The following is a 12,411-nucleotide window of genomic DNA, read 5'->3' on the forward strand; positions in this document are numbered from 1 at the left end:
TTATTTATTCATAGATGTACAACAAATTCTGCATCAGTAAATTCGATAAGTGATATGAACCTGCAACCTATAGATATATATGTAGTGTATAGGACAGAGCTGGATTACCTTTTAGGCGACCAAAGCAGTTGCCTAGGGCCTAGATCTCCTGGAGTCAGTAGGGATATCTTAAGATCTCCCTGCACAGGCCTGTGTCTCTAACTCCAGCATTGTGCTCTATCAATGTCAGGTACAGACTGCATTAAGAGCACCCTCAAGGTCCCCTAGCACTTTGTGATGTCTCAGAGCACAACCACTGGTACTCTAAGTAAGTGACTATGCCAGAACTGTGAAGGCAATCCTAAAATGGTCTGCACCTGATAGTGGTACAGATGATGGAGCTCCAGCTCATTCACCTCTGGTCCAGCTCAATCGACAACTGGACCACTAGTGAACCTGCTCCCAGTCCGCTGGGCAACCAGGGAAGGTAATCAGGAATGGAGGGAAAGATATACACATACAACACTCCACTCCCCTACAACACAAAATTCAGCCACCCCACACAACACTCAATCAGCTCAGACACACTGAACCTTACCCCCGAACAGCTCTAACCCTCATCCACGCAACCAACACTACACATACTATCATGCATACAACACTCAGTCAACACACACCACTCACAGAATCGGAGTCCAGGGTTCTATGAGGGGGCTCCAGTCTCGCACACTGCCTAGGATCCTGGGCAAACATAATTTGGCTTTTGCGTAGTGTGAGCTGGATTCTTGTCAAAATCACTTTAAACTTACATCTGCAGTTCTGGTGCTCTGGTAGCATGTAGTTGTAGTTCTATTAATGTAAGAATACTCTTGGTGGCTAAAATAGTTTATGGATAGAACTGGAGCTCTCTAGTAGTAGGCTGCTGGTTAATGCTAGGATTATAGGTACTGGGTAGCTGCGCCCATTCATATTAATATTATTATTATTATTATTATTATTATTACTAGCATGTATTAAGCACCAGCATATTCTGACAATCTGTACAATTGAGGAAAATACTTTAGAATATACACAGGCTAATAGATAAGAGGACCCTGAGTGCTTTCCAGTTTGTGAACACAGACCACTGGTAACAAACTTACACAAAAGGAACAGAAGGCCTTACCTGTGAGTATACAGTCTAGCAATTACAGTACATATATATATATATATATATATATATATATATATATATATATCAATGTGCTTACCTTGACTCATGAGCTTACGATCTAAAAGTAATAATAATAATTAAATAATAACACAAAATTGTAAATGAGCAGAGGCGAAAAATCATATTCTAATATCATTACAACTAGAGATCTGTAAAAACATTAAACAAAACATTACACAACTGTTTGCGACTGGAATTATGGATCCTAGACTGCTCTTGTGCACTGTGAGGACTAAGAGTATTAGACTGATACTAAGCAGAGGTCACGGGCTGCACCAGGTACTCATAACCTAGATATGTGCTGTGTTTGTCAATCACCTACACCCCAAGTGTCTTGCATTGTTCACCCTACAGGAACAGTAAGCACTTATTTGTGAGTTGTGAGGTAAGTGATCCATCAATCCCAGAGTCTTCATGTGTATAGTAATATAGTAAATTATACATAGGTTTGACAGTACATAAAATATAATAATAGTAGAACTTTTTAATTAATAATTAATAAGTACTACTACTGAGCCCACGGACTGCACTTTGTTCATCACATCCGTCTTTCAGATTAGAGAAGCATGACAACAGCTATGCCTTTGGGATTACACTTTCTGAAAGCAAACTCGAGCTATGCTCCAGCCTGGGAGTTACAATCAATCACCATCTGGGCAAAGTGCCCACAAAGATGTTGCTTGATGTCAGTACCAGCTTTCTAATGGCTTTATCTAAGGTATAACATTGCTCGGCTGTGCCCAGATGGTGAGTTCCCTTGGTTCACTTCTGATATGCTAGAACAAAGGTCATGGTGCTGGTAGAAGTTGATATTTATTTAACATCTCACAAGCTTGGCTCTGAAGCTAAAGCTGGTAAAGCCTAGTAACCTAGGTATGTTTTTTAATGCATAATTGATTAATTATGTTATAGTACCAGATGCTGTGAAAACACTCAGGGTTTAGACAATACGACAAACCAAATGTATGTAGGTCGAGTACATTTTTGTGGATGCAGATGGAATTTTGACTCACATTTTCAGACATCATGGTACAGGAGCAATAAAGAACACACACTCTGATGAACACGATATCACAATACAGTTTATCATTTTTCAAAGAGCCAAATGAAGGTTGGCATCAAGTTATTCAAAAACCTATTCACAAGTCGAGAAATAGCAGAAGGAATGAAATGATTCATATAAGTTATAAGTTGTTTTTAATTTTAGGTGTTACACATATAGGCACACAATCAACTATCTAAAGACAAAACAAGCTCAACAGAAGGCAAAAAAAATTAATTAGGTAATATTATTGTTTTAGAACCGAAAAACCTAGGTTCAAATCCAAGTCAGATGGTCCCACCTGTAAGTGTCTTTGGGAAAGACACCAAGCGATATATATCTGTGTAGACTGTAATTTTCATTGTGCCTAGATTGTGAGCTCCTATGAAAAAATCATTATTTACCTCTAAATATCTCCTAATTATAAAACTCTGGAATCTTTTGGTTTTATATAAATAATAATAGTTCTACAAATTTCACTCACCTAGGTACATTGATCGTATGAGGGATTGAGACTCCTGAACTATCCTGCTATTGTAAGGTCACATTCACTCAACCCAAGGCATGGGAGCCTCATAGTTCATAAATGGATATTATGGGATCATCAGAGTCTGCAAGTATTTTATTATGCCATCATATTAAAACAAACAGAAACACAGCAATATAATGTGGGCATCTGGTCTGGTAACTGATGGCCTCATGCACTTAAAGGATCACTATAGTGTCAGGAAAACAAACTCGTTTTCCTGACACTATATCACCTTTAGGGCCCCTCCCCCCACCCTCAGGGCCCCCCTCCCTTGGCGCTGAAGGGGTTAAAACCATCCAGTGCCTGGCTCCCTCGGCGCTGGTGACCTCTGCTCCCCCGCAGACGTCAGCTCGCGAGTGGAGCAGAATGCGCATGCGCGGCCAGAGCCGCACGTGCATTAAAAATGCCCATAGAAAAGCATTTCTCAATGCTTTCCTATGGACGTTCTGCACGCTGGAAGAGAATTTCACAGCCCGTGTCGCAGAAGTGCCTCTAGTGGCTGTCATGAAGACAGTAACTAGAGGTTGGATTAACCCTGCAATGTAAACATAGCAGTTTCACTGAAACTGCTATGTTTACATCTGCAGGGTTAAATCCTGGGGGACCTGGCACCCAGACCGCTTCATTGAGCTGAAGTGATCTGGGTGACTATAGTGTCCCTTTAAAGCCTTAGTTCCACCTGTATCCCTTGCCGATTTCATGGTAGTGGTCTGTTTTAAAAGTGCTTTAAAAGTAAATGATACAGTCTGCATCTTTACCAAAACATAAGAATAAAATGAGAATAGACAATTTAAATAGCTTTCCCTTCATTGGATCCTTGCTCAGATCTCAAGCTGATTTTAGCCCATCTTGTGTCTTTACAGAGAACTAGACTGATCTGACCCTAAAGTAAGTCGGATTCCTTTACAACTACCCTTTACATGAGAGATATAGAAACTCCAGATGTTTGTTTGGCCTTGGTGGTGACAAGTGGGTCAATGTCTGGATTACTATTTTACTTTATGGAGACCCTAGGCAATTTGAAAGCAAATCAAAACAATGCAAGAGACCACCGAGAAAGGACAACACATCAAGTAGCTCTCCTTTCAGCTCAGTTCCCAAGCTAAGTATTCTCTTGCTCTCTGCTTTGGTTTGTTTGCAAATTGTCTATGGGTTCCCTAAGGTAAAAGGGTACTCCAGACATGGACTCTTTGCTTATCGAACCCATGCCTAATATTCACAAGGCCCACTGAGACCGAGCGCATCATCTGGGATTGCTGTATTTCTTACACAGCTGGCCAGCATTTTGGGTCTGGACTGCCTTGGGGTGGAATTAGTTTGATATGTACATAGTTTAGTTTCTCTCTATAACAGGGCAAGATGAGCTAATACCAGCTTGAGAACTGAGCAGGGGCTAACTGAAGAACCCATGGGCTAGAGATGCATGTCTACTTTCTATATTATTATAAACAACAGATGTATGAACTTTTTAAGTTATATTTAATATTGCATACCTGCATGTGTGTAGTATATGTTTTATGTAGAGTAATTTATAATTGAAATGGCTGTTAGTATATTTTATGTAAATCAAAAAAATATCTATGTTTAGGGAATCAGGTGACTGTAATAAATTATTAATGAAAAATTATATATACATATTTTTTTTTTATTTTTTTGCGGCACAGTATAGAACTCAGGATAGTTAGATATTTTTTTTCTTTATATAGATAAAATATAGGGTTTTAGGCCCTGGAAAGATTTGAACGTGTGTGGGAGGTCGTTCCATAATTGAGGTGCTCTGTAGGAAAATGAGGATCAAGCCACTTTCTTTTTGTATAAAGGTAGACTAAATAAAGAGCTGGTACTGGATCGGAGGTTATAGGATGTGGGAACAGTTGGAGAGAGCATTCTGCTCAGGTAGGGTGGGAGCTTCCCAGAAAAGCTCTTAAACACAAGGCTGGAAAGATGAAGGGTGTGTCTGGATTCAGTGCATACATACAGTGACAAGTTTGTAAGCTGTACAGTGCACACAGTGACAAGGACCTATGTTCAGGCGTGCCACTTTTGCAATGATATTTACAATTATGCCCTGCCTGACTAATCAGTTAAATGCACATTTTTTCCTGTATGTGTTGCAAACAGAGTGGAACCCTGGCATTTTTTTTTAACAACTTGGACATATACATATTGAGACATAGTGGTGGGAACACCTCAGTTAGCCCCCATAGCGGCTTGTGTGGATCAGAGATGACCCTGGTGCTCACCTCCTGGATCCGCTAACGCAAGCCATACACCTGGTACCCATGGCTTCTGTCACCAAGCATGTTTGCATATTAAGCATAGCATGAGAGCAATGGGGCTTTAATGGCACAACCTCTTGAAGGGCATGAGACTATAGTTTGCTTTTTTTTGTCAGGTTGAGCCTATCATAAAGTTATCACATGATATAAATTTACTCGGTAAATGAGAATTGTGTGTTTTTTCTTAACGGGCAAAGTATCATAATTTTATTTATACTTATTAGGTAACTGTTTATGTATATATTTTTTTTTTACATCATTTAATTTTTTACAGTCAATTTACAGCAATGTACTGATTAGTGAATAACCCCACCGCTATACCAAACATATTGGCTGTTTGTTAACTGAGAAAACATATCTATATTCCATAAAAAATATGGTTTTATTATAGCTGTACACTCATAGCAAATTCATCTTCTCATCCTGGGAAAGGATGCACCAATAGACATCAATTACATGTATTGATACATGCACTCTCCTGACATACATATCATGGCGTCAATCACATCTGTTAAGCACTTTCATACCATTCAATTGGGTGTGATTTTTAAAGGTTCTTGGCAAAGTTCTAAATATAGAGTAATCACTATGGAAACCAATAGAACGTTATGCCGATTGCTCCACTTTTAAAATGATGCCCAGTAATTACTCTTTAAAAAAAATAACCCTCCTAGGTTCCATTTCTCAAGTCAGCATGACTTCAGCTATTTAATGTCATTACAAAATATATATATATATATAGTAAAAATACATGTATCATTTAGTGTGCTTTTGCATGAAAAAGCAGATGATAATGGTCTTAAATATTATTATTACTCATCATTATGTATTTATAGAGCATCGATAAATTATACAGTGATACATATGGAATGATGTCATTTATAGACAGATAAAATAGACAATTGAACTATTACCCATTGGGTTTACTTATTAAAATGGAAACTTTTCAAAATGGACAGTGGAAACACAATTTTAAGCAAAAAATAGGTCAGATAATTTTATTCTACTCAGCCTCTTTTTCTTTCCAAATTCTGTAAATCCTTAGTCGTTTCTCAGTGTTGTGAGTAGCCCCCTTTTGCCTATTGAAGACAATTACATGGGCCGCTGTGAAGCAGGCCGTGGAAAGTTAAGTTCTTCTGTCTGATGCCACTTCATACTGGTTCTTAAAATAAACATCTCAGAAGGTGAAAGGGAATTTCTTTCCCCAGACTTTGAAAACCAGCTGTTAACATTTTGAATAGTTTTTTAAGCTTTTAATGGCTATGAATTTGTTACATACATTCATGCCTGATACAGCACAATATACACAGAAGCCCTTGCAGTACAGGGAATGAATACCTTCTAAGCTAGGTTTGATATCCGGATGCAGAAATGTTATGAAAGTAGAAGTTTATTTTAATACAAAATGCACACCAGCACCGTGGCTTGTATTTTATCTGCTTGTGCAGGTTCATAAATGGTGAATTTTAAGTATTTCAAACCTTCCACCTCTGCTCGTTATGCCATCAGAATAGAGAGGTCACCTTTATTTTTGTCCATATATAGAGTGCTGGTGAGGAACTCTCAAATGTAAAAGTGTCCTAAATTAACTTGGCACAGTATTGGCACTTTTAATGATGATTGTGCTATCCAGGAACCTGTCTTTGGTGTCCTCAAATACAGGGCACTAGACTCCATCATCAGATGGCAGGATACTGGCCCTTAATCAGGATTGTTCTGACAGTGGGGAAGTGTGGCAATGTATTATGAGCCTTCAGTGACCACAGCCATACCTATTTCCAGATTGTGATGTTATTTGTAAATATACCTGAACATTTCCAAATTTTACTTTCATATAAGGTGGTTTTGGGTGGTGGTCCCTCTAACTTATTTCACACTTATCAAAACTGGTGGACATGCAAAAGTGTAAGAGGGACTGTAACCCGAGGGACCACACTATTGACGAGTGATAAGGACACAACTAGATTATTAGCATATCAGCCTAGTTTGCCGAGCAATTATATACCTGCACACCACTTCTAAAATGATCTGGCACTGGCAGAATTACCACGAGAAGGCTTTATGTGGGACACTAGGTCGTGATCATGAAAAACAGGATAGCAATTGTATTTTTGTTGGTGGCCTAGTACTGAAATAGATAAGAAAGATCCTATCTGCTGAAATCTGTAAACAGGGCCTGTTGCTGTAATTGGGTATGTTGTTTTTCAGTGCTGGCTTTTATACAAAAATTATATTAGCAGAAACACAGATTACAGACTTCCATTAATAGAACATGTCAAGATGTTTGCCCTTTATTTGGAACCATTTACTGCCAAAGAAACCAAACTGCATTTCCGAAATTGAAAGGGTTAGTAAATGAATGCAGACCATAATATTTGATGACCTTGCATTGAATCTTCAACTTCATTGAGAGAGTGCTTCGCCTCTGATAAACGTTCAATGTTGTTTGTGTCAGGCAAAGTACCTATAATTGTGCTGCTTGTTGCCATGTCAAGTTCAGCCTTTTGGGAGTTGGTTGGAAACCACCAGTTCACAGCCAGCAACACGCACTCTGATAGCAATGATTTTCTGTCATTGGCAACAGCAGCTGAATGTGAACTGGTGACCCTTAGACGGAAGGTTCTGCATCTTTAAAAGCCTAGGCTTCGGGCTTTCTGTCATAAGCCTTTAACTCAATGAGCAAGTATTGGGTTTGCCCTGCATGACTAATTCACCATAAGAAATACATTCCAGATCAACAAACTAAGTACACAGCATGCATGACAAGCAAAAAGGGGACTGGAAACTCATTTCATAGGGGGTCAAAAAAACTAATCAGGATTTGCTTTGCTCTCAAAACTGTTTGAGTTCCGTACAGAGTTCTATACAGCCAGTCTTCCAAGTATTGCTTCAAGTGGGATTCTTTATATGTTTCTGAAATGCTTAAAGGGACACTCCAATCACCATAAACGCTAAAGTGAGAAAATTGTATTTTCTAAGAGAGACACAGATTTACATTTGAGAATTCTGCACATGTGCAGCTGTAAACATTGACAATATTTGGAAAACTGGAACTATTTGACAAACAGGCAAATACACACAGACGTATTTTCCATTACTGCATGCAACAGTTATTTCGGAAGAAAAATATTTTGTCAAAAATGCAAAATGTGCTAAATTTACTAGATAAAATAATAGATCGGTCACATTACTACTTGCTATTATAATGATATTAGTTTTGATAATTATATTAGCTACAACTGATTAGTTCACAAGTAACATAGCCTATAGTCACAGAGAAACGTGAACAAACTTTTTTTTTTTTTTTTTTAGCATAGAAATTTGAAAAGGTTGGACCAGGAATATGTGTAATGCACAATTAGTGATGATCATTCATTGTACCATCTGCAAGTTAATTTGAGAAAAGGAAATGGTCGGTGCATGCTTTTTATAATGATAGTAAATGGCTTGAAGGCCAGATTAGGGCTATTTTAAGACAATGTGTTGTATTATAATGTGACTGGATGTTGAATTACTCACATTGCCTGGTATGCTTTTGACTCAAATACACTGTATTCCACTTACATGAAAGGCTGTAGCCTTTCTAAGAAAAATGATATACATTATCTTATTTTACATATTTTATATATTATCAGGATTATTCAATAAAGTGTGAATAATAAAGAATTTAAAAGTTAATACAATGTACATTTCCAGGGCCGGATTAAGAGCCCAGTGGGCCTGGTGCTGATAATTATGATGGGCCTAATTACAAAATCTTATTGACCAAAAACACTAAAACAGTCCTACCTCCTAAGCGTCATGTATCTGATGGAGATGATGCTGGAGGGAAACTCATAGGATGCAACTATGAGAAAACACAAACCCTTTGCTAATCTCACGCTTTCATCTTTCAAGTAAACCCATACCCCCTAACAGCAGTGTCCAGTAAAGCAGGAAGTCTATGGATGCGGTAAAAGGGTGGGCCACTGACACAAATCACATAACCAGAACGTCCGAAAGGGCGAACATGCACAAAAAGGGTGCATGTCTGTGTCCCCATGTCTCCCAGTCCCTTAGTGTCTGTGTCCCCATGTCTCCCAGTGTCCCCATGTCACTAGGACACTAGGGGACATTGAGAGACATTGGGACACTGGGAGACATGGGGACACAGATACTAGGGAACACTGGGAGACCTGGGGACACTGAGACTCTTGGGGACACTGGGAGACATGGGGACACAGGGTGATAGACACGAGGGGACACTGGGAGACATGGGGCACTGAGACACTGTGATATATGTAGGGGGCACTGGAGACTTGATAAAGACCTGGGTACAGGTCAAAATGTTGCAGTGTCCAATTCACCTGCCTAAAGCTATCACAGTGAGTGACTGAGATTTTTTTATTTTATACTAGGGGACACTGAGACACTACGGGCACTGAGAGACATCGGCACTGAGAGACATTGGGGCACTGAGACACTCTGATACTTAGGGGACACTGATACCTAAGGGACATTGGAGACTTGATAAAGACCTGGGTAAAGGTCGAAACGTTGCGGTGTCCAATAAACCTGCCTAAATCTATTACAGTGAGTGCCTGAGATTTTTTATTTTATACTAGGGGACACTGAGACACTAGGAGACATGGGGACACTGGGGGACTAGGGGACTTTGGGAGACTAGGAAACACTAGGGACACTGGCACACTTCAGACACTGAGAGACACCAGGGACACATGGGGATACTGAGATACTAGGGACACTGGCTGGGAGATGTGGGGACACTGGGAGTGCCCCATGTCTCCTAGGACTCAAAGTCGCCCAGTGTCCCCATGTCTCCCTGTGTCCCCCAGTGTTTCCATGTCTCTCATTGTCCCCTAGTGTCTGTGTCCCCATGTCACCCAGTGTCCCCTAATGTTTGTATCTCCATGTCTTCCAGTGTCCCTTAGAGTCTGTGTCCCCATGTCTCCCAATGTCACTAGGACACTAGGGGACACTTAGAGACATGGGGACACATGGCAACACTGGCAGACATGGGGCCACTGAGACACTAGGGACCGTGGCTGGGAGACATGGGGACACAGACTAGTGGCCACTGCGAGACATGGGGCCACTGTGTCCCTAGTGTCTCAGGGTCTCCATGTTCCCCAGTGTCCCAATGTCTCAGCATCCCCATGTCTTGGAGCTGCTGTCTGGACTCTCTGTGCAGGCAGGGAGGGAGATGCCGTAACTTCTTATCACTGCCTCTATCCACACAAACAGCGACCCCTACTGGCCGGCGCTGGTACTGCAGAATAATCTCTGTTTATACTGAGACAGACATTTGTATTGCCGGTATTACTGCAATACCGGCACCGGCTAGGCAGCCTCAAATACCTGAGAAATACCTATGAGAAATACCTGGCAACCCTAAGAAATACATGAGAAATACCTGGCAACCCTATGCGTAGTGTGTAAAAAAAAAAATGTAAAAAAAAAAAATATATATATATATATTTTTTAAATCAATGGGCCTATTCCATGGGCCTGGGCCTGGAGCTGCAGCTCCATCAGCCCCTATGTTAATCCGGCCCTGTACATTTCAAATATATGACGAAAATGAATTAATTGAAAAAAGAAAACAAATATCAAAGTTTTCATTTTGGCTATTCACGTTGAATTTCCAATAACTCACAGTTTATTGAATAACTCTGCATGATGCGTCCACCATATGCGATTCCACTTCGCACACAGCTTTTCCGATCATTTAAGACTATCTTGGCATTCAGCCTTATATTTACACATTTCAAAAAGAAAATACAGTGTGAGACAGTAACATATTGTGAATACAAATACAAATAAAAATAGGTCCTGCGCTCCAACTCCCATCACTCCTGGGCGGCAGCAATGACCATAGCCCCAATACATACAGTAAAAACCAAAGGAATTTGGAATTTGGAGAAACGAAATAACCTCCATTTGTTTAAATATGCATAGGGATTTGGGAGAGAGCAGAAGTAACATATTGTGCTCTGAACAACTGTGCCAAGTACTAAAAGTGATTATTTTAGTGGGGCATCCCTAAGGGGCAGAGTTATCAAGGAAAAAATGGGTTTTATTCTGGGACAAAGTGCTAAATATGGAGCAGTCACCATAGAAACCAATAGATTGCCTCTCAAAAAAAAAATCCCTTAATAAAAACAATGAAATATACATCTGTCCCTGAGTAGGAAATCAATATTTATGAACACAGCAATATATAGGCCAAATTCTATATAAAAAATAAAATTAATAATAATAATAATAATAGTGTGTTTGGTGCCTCCAAAACAGCTTGTATTTTGGCAACAGCTGGGAATTCAGAAATTGAAACCTTTGTGTAACATGCAGATGTCTAGTTATATTGAAATATCATTACGGAGACGGGGAGGCTGTAATAGACCACATTCCTCAGCTCCTCCTTCTACGTCTTCAATGGTACATTCGTATGGCCTTTCTGATGCACCGCATGACTGTAACCTGGTGCTGTTTCATTGGGCATTTAATCCGGCTCTGTTAATGGTCACAAAGGGAATGAATGTTCTGTATTAGAACTATGGCAAAGCCATAATGATGTTGGCATAACCCTATATGTTTTAACCCCCTACGGCTACAATCAGTTTGTTTACTGCTATTAACTATTTTAGATGGCTGTTATCTTTATTTGGTTTTATTTATTCTGTAGGTTTTTATTTATTCTGTAGACATTTAACATTTACATTGTATTCACCATACATTTCTGACAAATTACACTTTAAAATAAAAATGATAAAGCTACAATCTCCTAATAAAATATTATGGTTACGATTTACTTCACCGGAATATGTATGATATTACTTTCTACTTTGTATATGTATATATATGGATCTTGTGTATTATATATATATATACACACACACACAAAGTAGGAAAACAATATTGGGAAATGTAAAAAGTATGACATAATGTATTCTGTTTGTAAAAGAAATAATGGTGAGAAACACAGAGGTCTCGTGACCCCCATCGACAACCAAATAAAATGATGTATCTGTCTTGTAATTGAGTATATAAACTTGGTGATTTAGTGTAGTCAGATTGATAGTTTGTATGTGAGATTGCTGTGTTTATCATCATGAATATTAAAGGCTGGATTTATCTTCGGAGACTGTGTTTAATCATTAGCCGGCAAATATTTATTACCTATTAAATCATAGAGAAACTCTTTTATCTACTCCCCAAAACCAGTAATATACATCAGAGATTGCTTCTTATTTCTACATCGTAAATCCAGAGGTATAATCAAAATCCATGTGAAGGAGAGGATGTTTTTATTGAATGCATAAATGTATACACACACTCTTACACGCACACGTTAAATACATTTTAAAGC

General features: G+C 39.1%; 1 protein-coding gene across 4 annotated transcripts in view; it reads left to right on the plus strand.

Annotated features, from left to right (window-relative positions):
- CTNNA2 (catenin alpha 2) overlaps window positions 1-12,411 on the plus strand; it is a 1,421,691-nt gene that overhangs the window by 605,854 nt on the left and 803,426 nt on the right. The gene's annotated exons all lie outside the window — the stretch shown is intronic.

This window comes from Pelobates fuscus, chromosome 6, assembly GCF_036172605.1.
Source record: "Pelobates fuscus isolate aPelFus1 chromosome 6, aPelFus1.pri, whole genome shotgun sequence".
NCBI lineage: Eukaryota > Metazoa > Chordata > Amphibia > Anura > Pelobatidae > Pelobates > Pelobates fuscus.